Source organism: Prionailurus bengalensis, chromosome A2 (genome assembly GCF_016509475.1).
Source record: "Prionailurus bengalensis isolate Pbe53 chromosome A2, Fcat_Pben_1.1_paternal_pri, whole genome shotgun sequence".
In the NCBI taxonomy this organism is placed as follows: domain Eukaryota; kingdom Metazoa; phylum Chordata; class Mammalia; order Carnivora; family Felidae; genus Prionailurus; species Prionailurus bengalensis.
Window position 1 is genome coordinate 49913623 of NC_057348.1, and position 7307 is coordinate 49920929.

Here is a 7307-nt window from a genome sequence, read left to right on the forward strand (position 1 = left end):
ATACCAATGGCATTTTTTCACTGAACTAGAACAAATAATCTTAAAATTTTCATGAAACCACAAAAAAAAACCACCCAAATAGCCAAAGTAATCTTGATAAAGAAGAACAAAGCTTCAGTTACCATGCTCCCTGATTTCAAACTACACTACAGAGCTATAATAATTGAAACAGTATGGTACTGGCACAAAAACAGACACACAGATTAATTTAACAGGATAGAGAGTACAGAAGTAAGCCAACAATTATACAGTCAATCATCAAGAAAGAAGGCAAGAATGGGGGAAAGATAGTCTCTTCAATAAATGGTGTTGGGAAAATTAGAAATATACATACACATATATATGTATATGTATATGTATATATGCAAAATAGTACAACTGGACCATTTTCTTATACCATATTCAAAAATAAATTCAAAATATATTTAAGACTCAAATCTAAGATTAGACACCATAAAACTCCTCAAAGAAAACAGACAGTAAGCTTTTGGACATTGATCTGAATAATTTTTTGGATCTGTCTCCTCAGGCAAGGGCAACAAAAGCAAAAATCAACAAATCCAACTCCATCAAACTAAAAATCTTTTGATAATGAAGGAAGCCATCCACAAAGCCAACAGGCAACCTAATGAATGGGAGAAGATATTTGCAAATGATTTATCTGATAAGGAGTTAATATCCAAAAATATTCAAACAAAAATTTGGGCACAGGACCCGAAGAGACCTTTCTTCAAAGACAGATAGCCAACAGGCACATGAAAAGGTGCTCAACATCTCTAATTATCATGGAAATGCAAATCAAAACCACAATAAGGGATCACCTCATACCAATCATAATGGCTATTATCAGACAAGAAATAAGTACTGGTGAGTATATGGAATATAAAATGGTATATCCACTAGTCAGTAGTATGGAGGTTCCTCAAAAAATTAAATATAGAACTACCACACACTCTAGCAATTTTATGTCTGGGTATTTAGCTGAAGAAACCAAAACACCAATTTGAAAAGATATATGCATGCCTATGTTCACTGCAGTATTATTTACAACAGCCAAGATAGGGAAGGAATCTAAGAATCAGTAGATGAATAAATAAGATTTAGTATATATATACATATATATGTGTGTTAGTATATATATATATACATATATATGTGTATATTTAGTATATATATACATATATATACACACATATAGTGTAGTGTTACTCAGCCATAAAAAAGAATGAAATCTTGCTATTTACAACAATATGGATGGATCTAAAGGGCATTATGCTAAGATAATCAGAAAGATAAAGTTAAATGCCCTATGATTTCATTTATGTGTGGAATCTAAAAAGCAAAACAAACACAACAAAACACAAATATACTCATAGATACAGAGAATAATATTGTAGTTTCCAGAGGAGAGGGGATTGGGGACATGGACTAAATAGGGGAAGGGGATTAAAGGGCACAAACTCTAATTATAAAATAAATAACTCACAGGGATGCAATGTGTAAGTATAAGGAATATAGTTGATATTTTAACAACTTTGTATACTCACATAAGGTAACTAGATTTATTGTGATCATCACTTCATAATGTATATAAATGTCGAATCACAATGTTGTACACCTGAAACTGATGTAACATTGTTTGTCAACTACACTTCAATATAGACACATATACGTGCTACCATAATCAAAAGAGTATGGAAAGCAGACACATAGGCCAATGAACAGACTAGCATGCATCTAAAGTGAGCCAATTTTCAACCAGGGTATCAAGAATACACAATGGGGGTCGGGGTGCCTGGGTGTCTCAGTCAGTTAAGCATCCGGCTTCAGCTCAGGTCATGATCTCATGGTTTGTGAGCTCGAGCCCCACGTCGGGCTCTGTGCTGACAGCTCAGAGTCTGGAGCCTGCTTCATATTCTGTGTCTACCTCTCTCTGACCCTCCCCCACTCACGCTCTATCTCTCTCTGTCAAAAATAAACAAACACAATGGGAATACACAATGGGAAAAAGAATACACGATGGGAAAAGGATGGTCGCTTCGATAAATTGTGTTGGAAAAACTAGATATGCACATGTAGAATGAGACTGAACCGTTATCTCACACTATATATAAAAATCAGCTCAGAATGTGTTGACAACTTAAACACGAGATGTGAAACCATAAAACTACTAGAAGAAAATGTAGGGGAAAAGTTTCTCGACATTGTTTATTCAACAGTTATTTACTAAGACCCTGGCTAGACTCTGGAAATACGAAAAACAATATCTTCTCACCATCTTCACTAACCTCAGGGTCTAGCTAAGGTAAGACTGAAGTTAGAAAGTAGCAAAAGCTAAAAGTTCTGCTGGTAAAAAAATGGTGATCGCTTGAAAGAGTATATTCCAATATTACAAAGTAACTTCACATTTGTAAAATGCTAAAATTACTCATTTCTAGGACCCAAACTGAAGGAAATTATGCATGAGGCTACACAGATGCTGTGCTAATCATCTGGCTGGGAGCAGTGGAAAAGACATTTTAGGGAGAATAATCAGAGAGGGCTTCCTGGAGGACAGGACATTCAAGGTGAGACAGAGAACACAAAGGATCAGTTATGGGATGGTGAGGAGATTTAGCTACAACATTACCACAGAATTTCTAGACTACTTAGGAAAGAGTGAATTTGGTATTCGACACCCCTTACTTTCACTTTCAGACTCCTTTTGTCCCCTTACACTTCCTTTGATTGAGGTGACCCTCTTGTCAGGGGAGCAACTGTCCCGTTTCATGTTAGAGACTTGTATTCATTAGTGAGGAGTTCCTCAACTTCTTAACACCACCAGGGAGATACAGAAAAGCAAATGTAAACAGTATTCATACATGTGTGTAAAAGTTAAAAAGTGAGGGCTAATGTATACATATATGCTTATATATGCATACAAGATCTGAAAAAACACACAAAGATATTGACAAGCATGGTTGATTCTGGGGAGGAAACTGCAAATCTTAGGATCCACAGTGGAAGAGGAGGCTTTTTTCACTGGCTGCCCATTGGTAATGTGTTGGTTGTTGTTGCTGTCTGTTGCTGACTTTGTCCATGTACTACTTATCAATTTTAAACTAAAAATTAAAAAAAAAAAAGCCAACCCAAAGGAAGACCGTTACCATAATGCCAAAGCAATGAACAACAAAACTCAAATTGACAACAATGAGGCACAGGGTGGGAAAGCTATTTGAGGACTCAGAGAGCCCTATGTGAAAGTTGCCTGCTCCTTATGTCTGTTAGAAGCAGCCTGACCCAGGGCTGACAAGGTGCCTTTATTATACCATGCTTAAAGTTCATAATATACATAAGAGGCTATCCTAGTCAGTCTGGGTTGCCTGACAAAACAACAAAGACTGAGTGACTTCAAACAACCGAAACTTAGCTTCTCACAGTTCTGGAGGTTGGACGTGCAAGATCAAGGAGGCAGCATTGTCTATTCCGGTTAAGAGCAGCACTCTTCCTGGCTTGCTTAATACCTCCCTAAGGCCCCACCTCCAAATAGCATCACATTTCAGGTGAGAGCTTCAACATATGAATTTTAAAGGCCGTACAGTTCAGTCCATAGCAGATGGTATGTGTTAAGATGCATCTTAAGATAAATATTTGGTTCCCATCAAGCACATTTATCTTGTAAATGTGAGTCAAGTATAGAGGGCTCACTCTTAAATAACACTGTGTGTGTTTTGTGGCAAACTTTTTATCAGAAAGAAGTGTAGATACAGGGTTGAAGTACAGAACCTGGCAGGAGAAAATGCTTTGCCCTTCCAACCCAGGAAGACGCAAAGTGGAAGCCAAGTAGGCTCATTAAGAAAGTACAAAGAGGGTAACAAGGAAAGCCTTAGTGCCACCTGCTTCCATCTCTCCTTATATCACAGGGTAGAAAACTACCCTATAAAGCTAAGTAAAACGCCATCTGTGCTGTTGCTTCTGGAAATTGCTTAATTGATAGTACACCAGGAAACAAAGTGAAGTGAGCTTCTAATTCACTCAGCTCAGCCTCACCTCAGGAGCCTCAAAGACACGGGGAACGTGTATTATGCTTAATTTGGAAGTTTAGACTCTTCCTCCTGCATCAGATTTGATAACCTAACAAAGAAATATCACACTGCAGTATGAACCCATCTTGCGAACAAACAGCCTTGGTTGCCACGTGGCTTCCAAAATCATCACTGCCCCGGAGCCTTTCTATTTCTCGCAGCACTGGCAGACAGAACACTGGAGGTCTAATGTAGTTCCCTTAACACATTTTCCTGTAGTTCCATAAAGGTCCATTTTGCAAGAAAGGCAACATGTGTTTTCTGAGAATGGAAGGCAAAGTTACACACAAAGAGAAATTAACAGGATGACAACTACCTAGAAAACTAAATATAAGCTCGTTTTATTGCAACTCACTCCTGAATGCCATTGAAACCTACAGGCTTGAGATCAATACTCAATCAGCGAGGAGGTCTCAACACCTTGAGAATCAGCTGGCAATGTGCCACCCATCTATACAATAGGTAGCTATTGACCCAAGCAGTGCCTGCAGCAGATATAGTCACGTTCCCTCAGGTAATCTGGACCCTCCTGATAACCCACACTTGGCAGCCAGAAGGATCTCTTATCAGTTCATTATCTGCCAAGGGGAGAATTCTTTAACAGCACAATTGGTGCTTCAACATATACACCAAGTCATTCAAACTAAGTTTTGAGACCTTTAGAATTGTAAGGTTCTTCGATTGATTCTATTCTGCAAAGTACTTACTTCAATCTGTAGCTATGCTACCAAGAAATTGAATATTTTGATTCCTGATTTAGAAAATTCACCTTAAGGGTTTTAAATCTCCAGGCTCAGAAAGAGGTGATGTCTTTTTCTTCCCCACAGGCATGTTTCTATTTGTAGCTGTACGGGCTATCCATGAGGCAAGCCATGGCACCTCTTTTTTTTTTTTTTTTTAATTAGAAAATGAGGCAAAAAAAAATGACAGTATTAAGTACCATAACCCAAGTTTGTGGGGCAATAACCATGACCTTGTAGGTTGCTTACTACTGTCTAAATGTTTTACAAAGATCCACTCATTTCATTCTCATAGCCACATAGGAAATGGCTACTGTTTTTACAGATGAGGAAGTTGAGGCACAGATAAAGTAACTTGACTAAAGTAGAAAGGGTTTGAGCATATTTCAAGGAGGCTTCTGATTAGTTTCAACTCAAACACTTGAGTTTTGATGGGAAATAAAAATGTCCTCCCTCAAAAAACAAACAAAATATAACTTAACATCGTATCCCTGAAATTCTTAATGCTCTTAGGTAAGTACAATGAAGACATGCCTCCTCCACCCTTTCTGCGTATGTATGTCCATTAACCTGATGTCCCTACACAAAGTACATATTCAGTGAAAGGTGCCAGAAGGAGAAAAGGAAGGCAGGAAGGAAGGGAGGGAGGGAGGGAGGGAGGGAGGAAGGAAGGAAGGAAGGCAGGCCGGCCGGCCGGCCGGCCACTGCCTGGCTCCCAGTGTTTTTTTTCTAAATTACTGTGGTCTCTACAAAGCCCCTTATGCAGACATGGCCTCGGATAACAAACAAAAATGGTGTCTTCTCAAGGCTTTAAAGATTGCTCTCAACTTCAGCACCCATCCCCCCAAAATCAATACCTGGATGACTCATTCCTTCCTTATCTGTGAGCAGTTTCATCTAGTATTCACTGATCTACTTCTGCTTAGTTCTACATAGCTCGCATCCCCACCCTATGCTATCTGGTACCCCTGTCTTCCCCAGGGTCCAGGTAGTCAGAGCAGTATGTGTGGGGCAGACCCACAGGCCACTCAAGTAGGACAAGCTGACTCCACACAATCACTCCACCAACTCCCAGAAGACATTCTCTTCCCACTGTTTCTGCCTCCCCAAGTAAGAGGAATCTTTAACTTGCAGTTAAGTAGGGAAAGTGGGCAATATAATAGATAACAAGCACTTGAATGGAGTCAAGACACTTGGATATATCAGGCCCTTCCTTTCCATATAGTCACATGCTATATGACTTTAAGTCTCTTCCCTCCTAGAAAAGCAGAGGCTACTGGACTACCTGGGTGACAGCAAATGCATGTTACCATTTTTCACCCCCCAGTCCCAAGGCAAGAATCACTCATCAGTCATTTTCTGATGAGTCAAAATTACGAGATGTCAAAATTCTTCTCAATAGACAAGCACTACTGAAAAGTAGCATAATGGCATAAGCCTCTTCGCCACCTCCCAAATTTGATAATACTCAACATCTTTTCCACTAATTAACGTGTGCCTTATTGTGTTGAAATCAAGGGCAACTGGTCAAGAGTTTGGGGTTTTTTTTTAATCACTACTTATTTACTCATCTCATCTATGGCATGCGTCTCATTCTCTCTACCTCCTCAGAGACTATCAAATATATGTGTACCCATAGTATGAGAACCTAGAAATGTTGGTTGTGGGTTAGGAAATTTGGAATATGTTCCTTCCTTCATTCCAACTCACTCGACAAATTGTTTCTGAGTAGCAGCCATGGGCCAGCTTTAGCCAGATGCACTCTTGATAACTGCTTACCTGTTTGGTTGAGGATTCCCCATTCTAATTTGATTCTTTCCTTTCCAGTGAAGGACATTTTCCCTAATAGAAGTCATTAAACCAGCTGGGTATGGCTGGTTGTCTCCTATGCTTACTTTTCAACTGCAATTCTCCCAGGGATATGTCCACCAGTTAGCCCCTAAAACCTCCTATTTAAGGGCTGCATTAGATGGAGTTTGGGTGTGTTTAACCCCAATAACATAACACAACACCTCTCAGACCCTAAAGATAGAAATTTTCCAAGAGGAGAGAGGACCCTGAGGTGGTACAAGGTGAGCTAAGGTCTAATTTTACTGACTTTTACATTTTTTCTGCATTAAGGTACATTACCTGCCCACTCCCTGGCCACTTCACTCACTAAAAGGTTCATATTCCAAAGTCAGGACTAAATGATAGAATTAAAGAAATGGGGCCCAATCACTTTTTCTAACATCTACAGGGAACACAGAGGCCAAAAGGCCCAAATGGTTCCATGCCTATTACATACAAGGTACAATGCTGACACTCAGATGGGAATCAAAAAAAGAAGATATCAGGGAATAATTTCTGACTCAATCAAAGGACATGTGAATAGTTGGGGCTGCCCATAGAGGAGACTCCTCAGGGAGTAAGGAGCTTCCCAGCTTGGGGAGCTCATCAAGCAAAACTGTAGTAGAAAAAGGGGGAAGGTATATGCTTGTCTTCTTCAGCTCTATTACCTCAG